The 18,847-nt window shown below is 33.1% G+C and overlaps 2 pseudogenes; one reads left to right on the top strand and one right to left on the bottom strand.

Annotated features, from left to right (window-relative positions):
* The first annotated feature begins 1,740 nt into the window (after window positions 1-1,740).
* On the top strand, window positions 1,741-4,822 carry LOC145597885 (putative cyclic nucleotide-gated ion channel 8; annotated as a pseudogene).
* A 4,891-nt stretch (window positions 4,823-9,713) lies between these two features.
* LOC145597992 (AT-hook motif nuclear-localized protein 18 pseudogene) lies at window positions 9,714-12,122 on the bottom strand (annotated as a pseudogene).
* Between the last annotated feature and the right edge of the window lie 6,725 nt (window positions 12,123-18,847).

The raw sequence follows: 18,847 nt of genomic DNA, 5'->3' as shown, positions 1-18,847 counted from the left end.
ACTTTGCTCTTTTGTAAGACGAGCTGACTAATAATTTTTTTTTACTAAATATATAAGCTAATAATAAAATATAGAGTCTTGTGTATAAAAAAAAAAAAAAGTAGAACATATATTTAGAGTAGGGGGTTGCTAAATATCGCCCTCAAATATCTAACTAACGCCCGCAAAATAAAATAAAATTACGTATTTATCCTTATAATAAAATTTCGTTAGATCTTATGGACAACGACGAAGTACAAGAAACACAACCTTAGACGCTCGTAGAAGGCTCGTCGAACCGTATAGAATCGATACGTCACAATAAATTTTTTTTAAAAAATTTGAAACCAGGAAACGCCTAGTTTTTAAGAATCCCCTAGGCAGAAACGCCTAATTTTTTAGAATCCCCTAGGCAGAAACGCCTAAATTTTTCGAAACATCCTAGGCTATTCGAAAAAACTAGACGTTTCAGCCTAGGGTATTCTAAAAAACTAGGTGTTTCACCTCAAACGCTCAAAAATTTCATACAACCACACGGTTGTTCACAGGAACTAGGCGTTTGAGCCTAGGACGTGCGAAAAATCAAGGCGTTTGCCGCGAATTTAGAAAAAAAATACATTTTCTCCGTCAGCGACCGATTTCCCTTTGTCTTCACTTGTCATTATCGCGGCTGTGTAGATTGTGAAACCGGAGGTAAGGAGTTGGTGGTTAAAAGAGGAGGAGGAGGAGGTGATGGTGGTGGTGGGTCGTATGAAGAGGGGGTAAATTGAGGGGGTAATTTTTTTGATAAAAAGGGTAAATTTGTAATTTTAGTTTATTTTGCGGGCGTTAGTTAGATATTCGAGGACGACGTTTAGCTTTCCACTTAGAGTATTTTACAATTGTGAGGAGATTTTTTGATTAAAAAAAATAATTATTAAAAAAAAGGTCCTAACTAATTTGCTAAAAATGCTCTCAGATTCTCCCTTGCCTTCTTCCCTCCCTCCATCTCCCAGAAAATTTCTCTCTAACAACATCTCTATGTCCTCTTCATTCTGTTGTTGAATTTTTGGTGCCCTAATCTTTCAATCATGCCCTTTACATATTAAGGTTTTGTGCCTCTCTCTATCTCTCGATTTTATTTTATTTTTCTTGTACAATCTATCAAAATCCTGATATAATTAAATAATTTATGCTTATGATTATTACTACAAAATTTGGTCACGTTTTAGATAAAGAAACTTACAATATAGTAATATGTAATGTGTTTGTTTGTTTGTTTATATATTGCACATGTACATTTGTTATGTTCAATTCAGCGTAATTTATTTCTTACTGTTACACAAAATGTTGACAACAATATTATTCTCTAGAAATCGAATTCCTTCATTCGTGCATACTCCACATTGCTCATTTGGTAGAGCATTACTTGCAATTATATTGTGTCATTGCTATATATGACAGAATTACACCTTTTTATGTTAAAATGAATGTGTTCAATCAAAATTGACACAATGTCTAGAGGTCGAGTCAATCAAATTGTTGTAATTAGGTTCTCCTGTATGATTTTTTGCTATGCATAACTTGTACAATTCTAGTGCAGGACTATTTTTTATCGAGTTGATGACATTTGATACAAGCAGTCGTAAATATTAATTTCGCGACTGAAGTATTGACAGTCACACAAATATTCAGTAGCAAATTCAACAATTTCATGTAGTGTATAAAGAGATTACTTCCTCAATTTGCTTTAAGTTGATCAACTTCTCCACAAATTTAGATATGTCGGCTTACAAGTCGCAGGTTATGAATGGTCAAAGAGAAAAATTCGTAAGGTATACGAACTCAATCTTATAACATTATATGTTCATAATCAAATTTAGCTATATGTTGCTCTGCTTTAACCTCATTTTTATACTAATTGGTCGTGTCGGATTCTGTTACCATGATACTGAACCAAGTTGTATATCAAATCAATAAACATATAAATTTTTAGACATAATCTTATTTTATAATGATGTCTTGTGTTTTGACAGACTTAATAAAATGGACTCATTCTCAACAAAGAACAATGACTCGACAAATCGTTTCGCCTTCAGTATAGAAGGACTGAAACGTAGTGTTTATAGTCCCAAAATTCAACAAGGTCTTTTAATATAGGAATGATGAGACCTCATGGACTAAGGACAATTGGTAAATCACTAAGATCAGGGGTTACTCGAGCAGTGTTTCCAGAAGATCTGAAAGTCTCTGACAAGAAAGTAATTGATCCTCAAGATAAATCTCTTCTTCTTTGGAATCGACTTTTCGTTATATCTTGCATCATTGCAGTGTCTATAGATCCTTTGTTCTTTTATCTACCTATAGTTGAACATCAGAAGAATTGCTTAGGCATGGACTATGGATTAGCTGTTACAACTACGACTTTGCGTACCATGATTGATGCTTTCTATCTTATTCACATGGCTTTTCAATTTCGTACTGCATATATTGCACCATCTTCTCGGGTTTTTGGACGTGGTGAGCTTGTGATTGATACTGGAGAGATTGCTAAACGTTACCTACTGCGCTATTTCATCATAGATTTGTTAGTTGTTCTGCCCTTACCACAGGTATAATATGTAATTGTAATATTTTCGTGATGCTGTCAAATAGAGGCATGGATGACCATATATGAATATATATGGCCTCGATGATGAGGTGTTGCATCCCATTTACTGTCAAATAGAGGCAATGTTATTTCATTGAATCATCGTTCTTGTTTGTACAGATTGTGGTCTTGAAATATCTTGTTAAAGCTCAGGGGAAAGGTATACTAGAGACGAAGAAATGGTTGCAAATAATTGTGTTTGCACAATACATCTTTAGATTTGCCCGGTTTTATCCTCTGACTTCTGACTTGAAAAAGACTGCTGGTGTCTTTGCTGAAAGTGCTTGGCTTGGAGCTGCTTATTACTTGTTGTGGTACTTGCTCTCTAGTCATGTAAGTGCGTTCAATTGCTATTACAATCGTTGTAATTTACTCCTCCACAATTCGTTACCTGAATTTGTTAAAATAGTCTTAAAGTGTACCACTGAACCATGTACCATGTACCAAGACTACCAACTCGTAGTTTGTGGGGGTATTACCAAATTTGGTACAATGGCCGTGTTTTGCTAAGTATCTTAGGCGTCATTGCAGATTGCTGGGGCGCTATGGTATTTATTTGCTGTGGAACGCATAGACACATGCTGGAAAAATGCATGTCAAAGTCAAGGTGACAAATGTGATAACGATTTTTTGTATTGTGGGAATCATGATATGGCATCTTTTGAGGTATGGCAAAATATTAGTGTGGAAGTTCTTAATAAGATGTGTTCAGTTGAGGAAGAAGATTCAAACTTCAACTTTGGAATATATACACAAGCACAATCCTCTAAAATCGTCGAATCTCAAACATTTGTCAATAAATTTTGCTACTGCCTTTGGTGGGGTCTTCAAAATCTAAGGTTATTCGCAACCACTAATAACTAAGCATTTCTAAATCTGCTAAACATGTTAGCTATTTAGCCTTACTTTTTATAACTCGTACGTTTGTTGTACTAACTGTTGAAAAACGTAAATTCCTGCAGTACATTGGGTCAAGGATTACAGACTAGTACCTATCCAGGGGAAATTATATTCTCTATATGTCTTGCTATATCCGGTCTTATTCTTTTTGCACTTCTGATTGGAAACATGCAGGTAATTTCTGTTTCGTACACGATTTTCTGCTGATTATGAAAAAGATTTGAATTTTAACTCTGTAATCTGATACTGTTGTTTGCAGACGTATCTTCAATCGCTTACTGTTAGGCTTGAGGAGATGAGAATAAAGAGACGCGATTCAGAGCAATGGATGCATCATCGTTTACTTCCACAAGTTCTTAGGGAACGAGTTAGACGATATAACCAATACAAATGGTTAGAAACACGAGGAGTTGGTGAAGAAAGCTTGGTTCAGAGTCTACCAAAAGATCTTAGGAGGGACATAAAACGCCATCTTTGTTTGAATCTAGTCAGAAGAGTAAGTCCTGAACTGTCAACTATACTAATTGTCAGACTGTCAACTATACTAATTGTCAAATTAATATGTATATTTCAATTGTTTGGTATCTTTAGGTTCCTTTATTTGCAAATATGGATGAACGACTGCTTGATGCCATATGTGAGCGACTAAAGCCTAGCTTATACACCGAAAACACCTTCATTGTCAGAGAAGGAGATCCAGTCGACGAAATGATCTTCATCATAAGGGGACACCTAGAGAGTGTAACAACAGATGGTGGAAGAACTGGATTTTACAACCGAGGTTTGTTAAAGGAAGGCGACTTCTGTGGTGAAGAGCTTTTAACATGGGCCTTAGACCCGAAATCCAGCATAAACTTACCACTGTCAACAAGAACTGTGAAAGCTCTAACAGAAGTAGAGGCCTTCGCCTTAAGAGCAGAGGAGCTGAAGTTTGTTGCAGGTCAGTTTCGAAGACTTCACAGTAAACAGGTGCAGCACACCTTCCGTTTCTACTCTCAGCAGTGGCGGACGTGGGCAGCTTGCTTTATTCAAGCTGCTTGGAGACGTCACATGAGGAGGAAGATTGCTGAGCTTCGACGATTAGAAGAAGGTGAGGAAGAAGAGTATGGGGATTATTCAGAACAAGGAAACAGGTCAAGTAAGAAGCGTAGAGCCAAGGGTGATGAAAGTGGCTCTAGCCTTGGTGCTACCCTCTTTGCCTCGAGGTTTGCTAGGAACGCTCTTCGTGGCGTTCATAGGCTTCGTAGTGGGAACAGCACCACCGGCTTGGCGTTGCAGAAGCCTCCTGAACCTGACTTCTCCAACATTGATTGAGGTTTGTAGTCATGGTTTTAGTTAGTAGTATAATTGTTATGTGATAGAGTTGTACTATGTTTTGCTCGGTTCAATTAAGTTGTATAGTTTTGATGGTATAAATGATATTGAATGTACTCTGTATCATTTGTATGTTACATACTTACATTTTGAAATGACCAGAGTAAATTGTCTAGGAAAAATAATTGAAATTTGAAGAAGCAATCAAAGAAAGAAGAAGCAATGAATCATATGAACTCAATGATTGTACACTAAATAAAGAAATTGAGTATTTGACTCCATGATCTTGTTATGCTTTATGTGTACTCGGTTAAATGGTGGGAAACAAAGTTTGTTTAATGTCTTACATATAATTTAACTGAATTTTTCAAAACAACCCCTAATAAATTTTCTTTTAATTCAATACATTTTCTGTCCTTGTTCACAATCTCTATTGCAAAAATTTGTTTCACTTCAATTATGAATTTCAGAAAAGCATATCTTTACATGATTATAAAATCTATTTGCCACTTAATTACTCACGTTTGTTTTCTTAATTGTTTTGTTATTATATTACTTAATGATAAAGACAAAAAAAAAAAAAAAAAAAAAATGTTTGTTTCTTTTAAAAAAACCAATACAAACTGTCCCTATATACTAATATACTTAGGGCATGCTTGGATTGGGGGTAAAACATTAAGGGGGTAATAAAAGTCAAACATGAAAAAACAAAAGTAATTAGAGGTGTTGTTGTAGGAGACATGGTGCTTCCCAATGAAATAAACTAGTTGTGCCATGAGGAAAAGAGAGAGATGGAGGAATTATTACTCTCATGTAATAGTTACCCACCCTCCCCCTAGTGTAACTATTACCCCCAAAATGAGGGTATTGATTCCTCTTTCTTCACCTCACACCATACCATCACTACATAATTTTCTTACAATCACACCATCACTATCTCCTTTTTCCCTATTTTCACATTCATTTTGCTTAGTTTGACTTTTATTACCTCCTTAATGTATTACCTCCAATCCAAGCATGCCCTTAATAACAATGACTTTTTCCTAATGCTCTGTAACTTTTTTTGTTCTCAAGTAGAAAGTTTGTTTGATTTTAGTTTCTCAAGAAAAGATGAAATAAACAATGTTTATTGGTATTTTAAAGATTTTTAATTTTAATCAAACTCGTTCTTATGGATTTCGTAATGGACCGTTTTTCATGAGTGGGCCCATCTTCTTTTAGAAATGGAAACATGTTTTGGGCTTTATAAGAACTTTCACGCATATTCTTAGGTGCACACTCATGCACCTAGAAATAGGTGTAACAACAGCACAATATGAACATCAACTTTTCAGAAAGTGAACATAGGTATAAAAAATATGAACATTATCTTTTCAGAAAGTGAACATAGGCATAAAAATGCGTGATTTTCGATTTCTTATGTGGTGACTTTGTGATTAACTTCAATTGATTAGGTTATACTACCTTTGTTAACATTTAGTTGCAACTTTGGGGTATTATTTGAGAGACATAAATATTCCAAAGTTGCAACTAAATGTTAACGGAGGTAGTATATGATTTTCTTAATTATAACGAATTGAATTTTATCTGATTTTCTGCATTTTTTTTTTATCAATGAACATAATCATGCAAAATATAAACATATGCATAGGTTCCCTTAATGTGAACATTAGATTTTCAGAAAGTGAACATAGGCATAAAAAATATGAACTTATGCATTTCAGAAAGTGACCATAACATTTCAAAATATGAACGTAAGCATTGGTTTTCTTAAAGTGAATATAAGCATTCAAAAGGTGAACATATACGTAAAAAGATATGAACATAAACATTTAAGAAAGACAACATATGCATAAACAGATTTAATTAATATTTCATGAACAATACTACATATTTACATTATGAATATTTGAAATTATATATGAACATATAAAATATTATTATGAATATAATGCATTTAATTATGAACATAAAAATTTGAAGAAATAAAAAATAATATGATTATGAAACATATGCATTATAAGTAATAAATGTTCATTTTTTTACATGTTCATTTTTTATTATTAAATGTTCATTTTTTTACATGTTCATTTTTTATTATTAAATGTTCATTTTTTTCATGTTCATATTTTTTTTACTAAATGTTCATATTTGTTTACTAAATGTTCATTTTGTAGAGCGTAGTGTTGATTATTACAAGGCAGGGGTGAGAATCGATCCCAGAATCTCCTGAAATCGGGAGGAAAGCTCTAACCAATTAAGCTAATCCTCACTCTCAATGGTTGTATTTATATGGTAGTACAGTAGTACTCCCATCATATACACTCTCAAAGTCTCAAACTACAGACTAATAAATGAGTAAATGTGTCTACTGCCTAGCTACATGCATTATTAGTACGGAGTACTACTATCTTGGTGAAGATCTCATCGAGAAGAGGAAAAAAAAAAAAAAAAAAAAAAAAAAAAAAACTTATCTTGGCAGTGATAGATCAACTGTAGCTCTTATCTATGGATTTTCTGAATTCAATGAATTATCGACGTTGGTTCCTTCCTGCCTATGACCTTAGATAGAATGTGAAGGTACATTTATTCTAGTCGAGTTTTGACATCTTTCCATGTTACTAAAGTAGTGTGAAGTACAGACATTTCAGCCGGCTTAAGTTCAAACTTTGTTATACATACTTAAAGTAGTTATTGGTTCGGACAATACTATAGCATGTTATGATAAAATTCAGTGTTTAGGGTTTAGTTAGGCTTGATACCATGTCAAGAATGTGAATCCTTAATCGTATTACTATGTGAAGAGTGTTTATATACAACCTAGAGTCCTAGAGCAAGCCAGCAAGGCCTATTAAACAACTAAATACAACATATTAGGCTTAACATGATACATAGAGCATAACTTCAGTAAAAACACTTTTAGATTGGAGAACCTACCTTTATAATGGCGAAAGGAAGGCTAAGATAATTTGGAACTAAACTAGGACTAATGCTAAGTGGAGTGTAGCTCATGCATGGATGAAATTGTTTTTATCATCCAAATTAAAAAATATACATAATCAAATGTTCTTGATGCTTGTAAGATCAAATTTAGTTCATCATCTACTTAATTTTGGTTATGAATGCATGATAGCCATTTATGTGAAATATCATATCTAAGTTGAATGCCATTTTTCATGTTTTTTTTTTTTTTTTTTTTGAAACAACTAATCAAATATTATCAAAATCAAAGGTGATCAAACCATTCCGAATATTATCAAATTAAAGAGAAATTAACTTGGATCATACGTACCCAATATGACTTTGTCCTAATTAATAATTTAATTACATCAAAAAATATGTGATCCGATCCATTTTGTTTTTTTTTTTCCTCTCCACACTTCGTACTCTCCCAATCCATATTTGACTTTACTAACATGAAATATTAAAGATTAAGAACTTTTTTTATCTATATATAAATAATTGTTCCTGTGATAGTTCGTTCAACTTTATTTTCTTTATAAAAATTTATAGTAAATTGTAAATTATTCATGTATTATAGCATGGATAAGGCATAAGAATGTCATATTGTATATCCTATATAAAACTTCTTTAGGTTTTTTTTTCTTAATCAATGCCTTGACACAAATGCACCACATTGGGTATAACAATATGATTTTAATGTTCACTATGCACCAAAAGAACACAAGTGTGTAAAATAAATACTACAAGTACATATGCTATAGAACATGTCATTTTATGTAATAATAGAACATATTTTACATTATTTTGATCCTAATGTCATGTTCTTGTACATAACTACGTAACCACATGTGTTTACAACACTAAATGGTATGGCATTGAAAATTAGTATCAAAATCATGCATTTAATTTGATTATTAAGGGTGTCTTACTTGTATTAATTTGATTATTATTAATTCGAACTAAATCCATATAAAACAATCTCACATTAAATTATGTCATAATTGAGAATTTTTTCCATTAAATTAAATTTTAAAAAATTATTACTTTGAAATCTCCTAATAACATATACGAAACACATAAACAATATCACATAAAACTGACCCGGCCCTGAATACAAGGATACTTTGGCCATATACTTTAACTCCACATTGTTCCAACATGAAATCCAAAAGATTGGACAACTTCTAGTATAGGAGTAGAGCCAAAAACAAGAAATAGGAGCTAGCATTGATGGAATTAAAAAGTGGGGTAATCACTTAAGATTGAAGCAAGCATTGCATACATACTCTTTGAATTGCAATCCTCTCTTTTGGAGGTGTTTGTAGTAGTATTGGGCTTGCATTAGCCTGACTACCTCGAAAAAGAGCTCTGATCTGTTTTAACTGTAACGGCAGTGCACGTGCAACTCAGCACCCACAATCCTCATTCACCATCTTGTCGACTCATTTATGCATGCCACTGCTCTTTCTTTCTCTCTCTCTCTCTCTTCTTTATGTTTTTTCTGCGTGTGTTCGTTCATATTTAATTTTTCATTCATTCTCGTAAATGGAATAATCTATTTGCCACCCTAGCTATACTTCTCAGTTCTCACACACTTCCATTCATTTCTTCCTTTGCTTTTAATGCTTAACGCACACTACTTTCACTCCACCCCCTTTTCTCGGAGGTCGTCTTTTACCCTTTATTTTTCTACTTATCTTTCATGCATGAATGAAGGAATGTTGGTACTTATTTTCTTTTACCCCCCTCCTTCCTTCGTCCGGGATTATTGATATTGTAGCCGGTAATGTGACAACTAAATCCAGACAGAGGTGGGAGGTGGCCTGGTGGTGTGTACGTGTTATTATATTATTGAGGACAACGGACAATATATGATGAAGTGTCGTGTTGATTAAATATGTGGTTTGTTTTTTCTCAACTTGTTTAATTAATGTTCAATGATCAGATACAAGTAGGTTGTTAAGAGGAAAGTTAGAGGAAGAATACAAAAATATGTAAAGGATTGGTTAAGATGAAGTTATGTTGATTATTGTTGGAAATTGTGAGTAAATGAGCTTTGGACCAAGAATAATTTCCATTGAATAACAATGTACAATGATATGTCATCCTCAATCAAAATTAATAAAAGCATCATGCAATCTCACAAAAATAATTAAACACCAACTTCAATGACCAACAAACTACCATAAACTTAAAAGTAAGGAGAAAAAAATTGCAGCAATGGGTGCACCAAACCTAAATCTCCCCAAAAAGAAAGGAAAAATAAAAAATTAAAAACACATGGCAATTAACAGTTTTTCTCATCAGCACTCATCTTCTACCTACAATGTAAGTAAAATTTGGAAAGTAAGAAAAAAAAAAAAGAAAAATTCCTAAAATGAACCTCTTGCTAGCTACTTACTTAGCTTGCACTACCAACAATTAACCAAAGAGTTTTCTCCAAGCGAAATACTTGACTGACCTTTCTTTTCTTGGTGATTCATTCATTGTATTGCACCGTCCTTGCATTGCGTTCATCATGTAACCAGCACCCCCGTCCACAATTAGTTGTCACATTTCTGGTTCAAATTACAGATAAATATTTCCAACGGAATATTTAAAACGGAGGTCGGCCAGAACCCCAGTACCCCTCCGGGGGCATTTGGACGGAGTTTAGCAGATTAGGCGGCATCCCTTGGAACAACCCGGCCCCTCCGTTTGGATCGTTTCCAAGCAACTGCTGAGCTGACGGCGGCATCCCTTGATGATCCATACCACCACCGCCAAGTTGACCACCACCACCTTGCATTCCTCCCATAGGACCACCACCACCACCTTCTTGGTCTTCCTCTAAGGGCAATCTTTCATAAGCAGCATTGCTAAAAGAAGCAGCCATAATAACAACAGGACCAGAAGCCAACAATTGTCCCACCACACTACCACCCACAACTTGTCCCTGCCCGCCCGCTAAGTATATGCTAAGCCCCGTAGCAGCGGGCGGAGCAGGAGGTGGAAGAAATGACCCTGCTAATGACAAGATCTCGAACCTCCCGTGTAGCGTGACAACGGCGGGGGGACCGCCGTTGCCACTAGAGGTCGAACCCGGCTGGCGTATAGTCACATTAGCAACTGTCCCAGTACCACTAAGAATACATACACCTCGCTGTCGAAGGCGAGCAAAGGTAGCAACACTTTCCATTATGTCACAACCATCAGACACCTCCATAACATGGGTTCGGAGCGCGTTAGCGCTATCTCGAGTAATGATGATAGGCGGCTTAGGCTTGTTCTTAGACCCAGCTGGTCTTCCCCTCGGCCGCCTCGTCATCATATTGTGGTGATCTCCACCTCCATCTTTGGAATCTTGGTTGTCGGTGCCGGTATTATCGGTGGTGCTTGTAGTATCATCGTCTCGCTCTCGTTTACCAACTCCGCCAAGGCGGGGGGAGTGGTCGGATTCGGAGTTGTTCTGAGGTTGGAGTTGGTGGAATTGGTGGGGGTGGAGATGGAAAGGAGGTGGAAGTGAGTGCCCATGTGCCGATGCCGAAATCGGATCCATATTCATCCAACTACTACTCAATAAGCTTACCTTGCTAGATCAACTTGTTAAGAACAAATGGAAAAAGAAAATACAATACTTTGTAGAAAGTAATAATAAAAGAAATTAAACAAGGCAAGAAATAATCTTGACAAGTATAATTAGTGGGTGATTAGCAAACATAGTGGAGGTGTAAAGGTTAAGAAATGGAGCGGAAAGGAATTTGGATTAGTGGAATTACAACGGATGGGTTGGATGTATAGTATGTAATATATATGAGTATATCAATCAAACCAATATAAGCTAATAAGAAGAAGATGACTTTTTTGACAAACTTTTTTTTTGGGTTTATCTAACTTTTTGCTGGCTTAGCTAGCTAAACTTTGGTACTTTGTTACAGCTTTCGAAGGTGTATTTTATTTTATTTTATTGAATCATAGAAGAATTGAAGAAGGAAGATAATAATAAACTCACCATAATATTTGAAGTTGAAAATTGTAGCTAGGTACTCAACTCTGAATTGAAAGGAGCAATAATATACAATAATCGATCCGAATCGGAACTAAATGGATTAGCTAGAGAAGAAGAAGATTTGAGAAGAGAAATGGAAGGATGAGGGGATGGAGTATGGGTGTTTTTGGGAGAGATGTGGGTTAGGGTTAGATGAAGAGAGGAGGAAGAGAGAAATGAGTTAATGATATGATGGGGAGGTTGGGTTTTTGGTAAATATAAAAAAAAAAAATAATAAATAAATTAAAAAAAAGGTAAAGAATAAATGGGGTCCATTTAATTTCAAGTCTTGCGCCTCCCTCTTCTTCTTCTCTAATAATATTGCTGTCTATGTCAGTTGTATCATGAGAGTGTATAGGCCAATAGTTTCTAAACCATCATTCAACTATATCCTCGTTTTGTAGGTTTTATTTTTTTGCCTTTTGTTGAAAATTTTCATTTTACTAGATTTTTTCTTCTTTTGTTAGATTGTTGACTTTCTTTTTTCCTTTTTTTTACAAATAATTTGATGGCTTTAAATTACGATATTATTTATAGTCTTAATTAGTGTCCTTTTACGTTTGGAAAATTATATCCCAACGTTTATTGGTTTTGTTCATATATATATACGATGTATTGTTAATAGTGTTACGACTGAAACAACATAAAATGTGCACTTAAATTATTTGTGCAAGATAAGTCTTGTTTTGGAATTATGCTTACTCACACTAAATGACTAGCATTAATTGTTAATGAAATAATTGATATAAAAGGGTTTTGGAGATGTTGAGTATGAAATAAGAGTGTAGGATCCCTAAATTGATATTTAATCAATGAGTGTAATGATTACATGGTTTAAATAATAACTTTTTTCTGTAGAAAAGTTTAAATGATAATTAGTTGTATCACAAAGTGGCCAATAGGGCAGTATTTACTATTGAGATTAAGATTGTAGCCTAAATAAGTAGGCTTTACCCTTACTAACTCTATTGAAAATTTAATACTCTTATTGATCATCAATATTATTGAGAAACTGTCGTTATATTGACTCAAACTAATAAGCTTGGTCATATATTCTTCATCAATAACCCTATTGATTTTTGGACAAGTTATGTACTAAAATATCTTCAACAATCATGCAAGAGTCTAATCAGTGAATGTATATATATCCATTAAAGTAAGATATTTTTAATTTGAAACAACGTTTTTAGGTTAATAGTTCAATATGCCCATTATTTACCCCGTGGACACTTAATTTAGCAAACAAAGCTTCCTAAGACATTCATTTTATAGATTGATCATTGCCATCTCTAGGAAGCTAAGCTAATAAGCACCTGCCTAATATGAAGTATCCTTGACTTGAATAAGGCCATAATTCATAAAAATTATTAATTCCAAATAAGGTACTCCATATGCTCGGTAATTCGGGTACAAGTAGATAATGGCTGATTGATATTAAAAAATTTCTTTTAAGACCTTGTTTGGAGGTAGCATTTGAGGCAGTAGATAGTGTTTGCCTAGGTAAAAAATACTAGTTCGAAAAAGTAGAAACATTTGGCAAGATAGTAGATACTGATAGAAAAAGCGTTTGGGTAACGTTTCACAAACGTTATACTTTTATATAGTAGCATTTAAAGATGATGAGTAGCAATTGTCAATTTATATTTTAGATTTATAGCTTCTATTGTAGCTTACAAATCCGATCCAATGGCTACATTTGCAAAACACTAATTTAATACTATCATCAAATATTTTGACAATTGGCCTTTACCTTATACTAGGTGAGAGCTAATTGTTACACCGTACCCAACAATTAAAAGCAACACTTTACCACAAGTTTTTTTCCTAATAGGGCAACATAGTATCTATAAAATAATCATTTACTTGTTCCTAAATGATCTCAAAATAGATGGTTATAACCTGGTCTTTAGACGCATTTTAATTATAGGGCTTATTAAGCTAGTGTTAAATGTGAGAGTGAGTATTGTATATACTTTTAGCAAAAAATCTAGAGTTACTTAATCCCAAATCTAGTCTCTCATTGAATTACTATTGTCGTCAAATTCATTTACTTCCATAATATGCATGCTTGACCTTATCCATTCTTTATCCATGGACAAAGTAGTTTCAATCTTTTTGTTTGATTTTGAAAAATGTAACTTTAATTGAGACGAAACTTGGATTTTTTGCTTTGAAATATTGAACAATATATCATCTATAGATATCCTTATTCTTTATATTAAGATATTGGTATCAGGATATGTTGCTTAACTAAAAGAATAATATAAAAAATCGTCAATATATTAAATTAGTCAATCAAAGTTTATATCCTAAAGTAATAGTTCAAATATTTGCTTATAGAGTAATTACCATAAATTAAATCCTACATGTTAGAGCGTGATATACATCCTTCTCTCAGAAGAGCACATAATAAGAGCATATAATTTAGAAAGTAAGTTATAATAATGTTCCAAATTAATGAACATATATCATCGTCATGTGGATGTGAAATATGTACATGTAGGTAGTTTTGCTAAACTAAACATGAAAGTACAATTAACAAGGAGGACTTGTAGGTTTAACAAAATAAAAATTATGTAATCGAGACATTATGAACTTGAATATAAAGTCTAAGCTTGGTACCGTCGGTGATGAATTTAGAATCTATAGTTCTTTATGATCTTCATAGTTAGGTTACTTGTGAACTTAATCACTTCTTGTTAGTTCTTTTGTACAGAAAGATCCATAATTAACATAGTTGTATGATGAGATCTGTAAGATGACCTTACAGGGTTAGGACTTAGGAACTCCACCTAAGCTTAATTTGAAGTTATCAATGACACTTGTGTGATGATGCTATACATATATTTTCCGATATTAATTATATCTTATATCTTTAATTAGCACATTTTCTCAATCATCATCATTCATTAATATACAATGAATTGTTACATATTTGGGTTAACTTCTAAGTTGATTCTATTACTTTTACAAGTCAAAATGTTACTATGTAGTCTATGTTTGGAAACTGTTTAAGTCATTTGGATAACTTTTTTAAAAAAAACTTATAGCATATGATAAACAAAATTTGTATGCATTTAACATTCGTTGTTCATCACCTCATCTTACGACTCCCACTCCCACTCCCACCTAAGAATTTGTTATGAGAATATAAGAATGATAATTTGTTTTGTAATATTCTAGTAGTTGAATGAAAATAAGTAATAAGCGACAACAAAAATGGTTAAATAAATAAAATAGAAGTGATAAAATAAAATGATGAGTCAATGACAAAATTAAGTTTGACGAATAAATGTAGTCCTACCATAAACCATATAGAGATCGAGGGGGGGAGGTGGGGCCCTTTGGGACGGCTGATGAGAGCGCAGGTGGAGCCCACATTAAGCAAGTCTGATGTCTGTACACCAACAGCAAGTTGAAGTGGGACCCACACACCACATCCAAATACTCGTCACCTGATTGATTCCTCTATACATTTATCATCTTATCGCGTTCCTCTTTAATTGTCCACCCCGTTACATAACTAGCGGTAATTTTTGACTAACCACTTAGTCAAAATAACGCAATCAAAGTTTTACAAAACTAAATTAAGTAAAAATCACGGGTGGAATAAACATCTACCAAAATTTCACTACGAAAATATTTAAGAATGTGAATACAGTGTTTGATTGATGCAGGATGCTTAGAAAATTAGTTGAGAACGTTGTGTCGTGCTTTAGAGATGTCCCGAAGTATTTATAGCCCTAATTAGGGTTTTTTGGGTGCCATTGGAGATTAACTTGGAGGTAGAGTGGTTGGTCCAATACTCTCGGCCTGCTAAATAAAAATTGGGAGACTTGATCTTCAACGGAAAAATATTTTTAGGAAAGCACTATTAGATAGTCCGTAGATTAAGTTAATACTTATTAATTCTTTAAGGATCGACTTAGAGGTTTTCTTGCGGTCGCTATTTGCTTCTTTTGCTAGACGCTGGAGTAATGACATTATTGTGGTCATTAGGTCACTAATGTTGTCGCATCTTTTCAAAATTACCCACAATTATATTTAGGGTTCAATTGGATCTTTAAAAGGAGGGTGTGTACATGACCTAGCCTATCTATTTGTAAAGTGTGAAATGTAGAAGAAACTCATAAATATTGTAAAAAAAATAATCATAATTAAATCTTTGATTTTGAATATGTAAAAAAAAAAAAAAAAAAAAAAAAAAAAAAAAAATTACTACTCGTAGCTAAGATTTGACAACTTGGTTAAGAATAATTTTATTTTGCTAGAAATACAAGGTACTCCGTAACTCCCTAATCCCTATGGTATAGAACGTCGTACGTTAGTTACTGGTAGTCAGTAACATTGATAGGTGAGTATAAACTGGAGTATGAATTAATAGACATCAAATCAAACGTCGTATCATTAGAAAAGAGTACAAACAAATAGATTTCACTGTTTGTATGAATATCTGCGCTTCACTTAGTTTGACCCTTTAATAATAATCATCGTGTTTCTATGTACTTGGCCGTGGTACGTTAATTTACTTTTATCTTTGGTTTTGAAAGTGTGATCTCATACGTTTATTTTCAATTCAGTTCAATTCATCTCTAATAAGTTCAGTTCAGTTCAGTTTATCTCCTAATTTTCTTCTCTTATAAAATATTCATTTCATTTCAGTTCAGCTCAGCTGAGTTCACTCAATGAGAACAGGCCCTTAGACCTTTGAATTATAGAAGCTTCAGGTTTCAAGTTTTTCTAGCACGGGGATAAAGTCAATTTTTTTTCATTTATTTGTAGTGATTAATTTTTAATTTTGATGATTGTATAGTATGTTGAGATTAGGGGTGCTAATTGAGTTGAGCAGCTCGCGAGCAACTCGTACTCGACTCGGTCAACACTCGGTCAAAACTCGACTCGAGTTAGCTCGACTCGACTTTAGATGTTAACGAGCACGAGCTGAGCAACCTCTAACTCGACTCGATAAGCTTGTGAGCAACTCGATAATAAATTATTAATATAGAATTTGCAAACAAAGTTATTGTCTTTAAACAAATTTGATACTTATTAAACCTTAATTTATATCATAAAAAAAGAAAGAGTAGATTTTTAATAACATCTATATATAATAAGGAAAATAATATTAATTGAACAAAAAATAAATAAAGACATATAATAATAGAAGGACCAAAATTTTAACGAGCAGATTGTGAGCTACTCGACTCAAAACTTTAACGAGCACGAGTCGAGCAAGTTTTATTTGCTCGAAACTTTAGCGAGCACGAATTGAGCACATGTAAAAAGTTTTCGAGTTGAGTCGAGCACCCCTGAGCTCGTGATCGACTCGCTTGAGAAGCACCCCTAGTTGAGATTAAGACTTTATGTTATTATTGGTCCAAAAATTTCACTCATGTCACGTTATTTTATTAGAGACTTTAAAAAATTATTTATTTATGTATTGTTCTAAGAAAATTGATAGAATGATGAGCAAAATAACTTACAAGCTAAACAAAACCTAATATCATCTATCTATCTATCTATCTATCTTCTATACTATATACTAAAGTAATTACCAAAGAGGACACTTGGCACAATTCTATGAAAAAAATTTCCTCCAGAATTGCTATTTTTTAAAAATGAATATTATCAAAAAAAAAAAAATTATAATTAGTTTAACATAAAAATATTTATGTAACATACAAGAAATTTAAGGATAATCATTTAATAAATTTAAATTTTTTTAATTAAAAAAAAAAAGAAGTTACATACTTATAAAGTTGTAAGTCATTGTTAATCAATCTTACCATTAATATTTTGATAGGAATTTACCATTATGAGTATGTGCATTGCACAGGCCTTAAACTAGTTATAGTAATATAAAATAATGCGGAGTAGATACGATGGTCGATGGATGGCGACTTTCTAACCAATAGGTCAATCTTAATTTTCATACAAAATAGTTTCTATAATACTTTGTGTGTGTGTGTGTTAAGTAGCATACAATGAATTACATAAGCTTTTAAATAGCATGCAAAGTAGATAAATTGAGTACTCTACCTAGTGTGCTAGTTATAATGCACCAATTCAAGCAAAATAAATTTGATATATATGACCTTCAGAACAGATGCTACTATATATATGAAAGATAAAAGAGCCAAATAAAAATAGGCCTATATATAATCAATGATTTATCCGTCCTATTCTCACAATAATCCTTACTAATATTCAATAATCATTTATTCTTATCTAATTTTAATTATTTTTCTCCCTTCGTGGTGGTTCTGACTCACTCTTTATCTATCTTGTTCCTCCAGCTCCTACCTAATTAATATTTTGCTGAAACTAATATTGACCTATTGTATCTGGATAGTAGTGATTGCAAGAAGGGATTGGAGGGCAAACCATGTGAATTACAAAGTATTTAAGTACATGTAACATACACATACAAGGTTGATCTGTTTTCTTTTAAATATATTGCAACGTACATTTTGTATATATTTTTTTAATGTTTTTATAAACATACACCTTTAATCATCTAATAACATATATTAAAAATATTTATATTTTGAAATTAGACATAAATCAAAAGGTAATACAAACACATACATTTTATTTCAATAAAACAATATGTAAACTTAATATCTGAACATGATTACATGGAAATTATGTCTAAGTAGTGTTGCAACTAAAAAGACAAAGTATTTCACTAATAAGCATTAGAGACTAAGGGCATGTTCTCTTTGGCTTAAGTTCAGTTCAATTTAATTTAGTTCAGTTCAGTTCCTAATTTTCTCCTCTTATAAAATATTCAGTTGAGTTCATCAGTTCAGTTCAGCTCAGCTCAGTAAATCAGAACAGGCCCTAAGAGAGGAAATATCCAAAATGTGCCTCATGAACCTTAACACGACCTATTATAAGATTAAAGAGTGTATGAAAAGTGAGATGCATGGTTGATTATAAGTTGTCGATGCACCCATGATACACTTCTAAACAACTACGTCCGAGAAAAGTATCGTTTTTGTTTCGTGAGATCTTAAATTAATCCGCATTGT

Source organism: Chenopodium album, chromosome 20 (assembly GCF_948465745.1).
Source record: "Chenopodium album chromosome 20, dcCheAlbu1.1, whole genome shotgun sequence".
Classification (NCBI taxonomy): domain Eukaryota; kingdom Viridiplantae; phylum Streptophyta; class Magnoliopsida; order Caryophyllales; family Amaranthaceae; genus Chenopodium; species Chenopodium album.
This window is presented reverse-complemented; position numbering and strand designations above follow the sequence as displayed.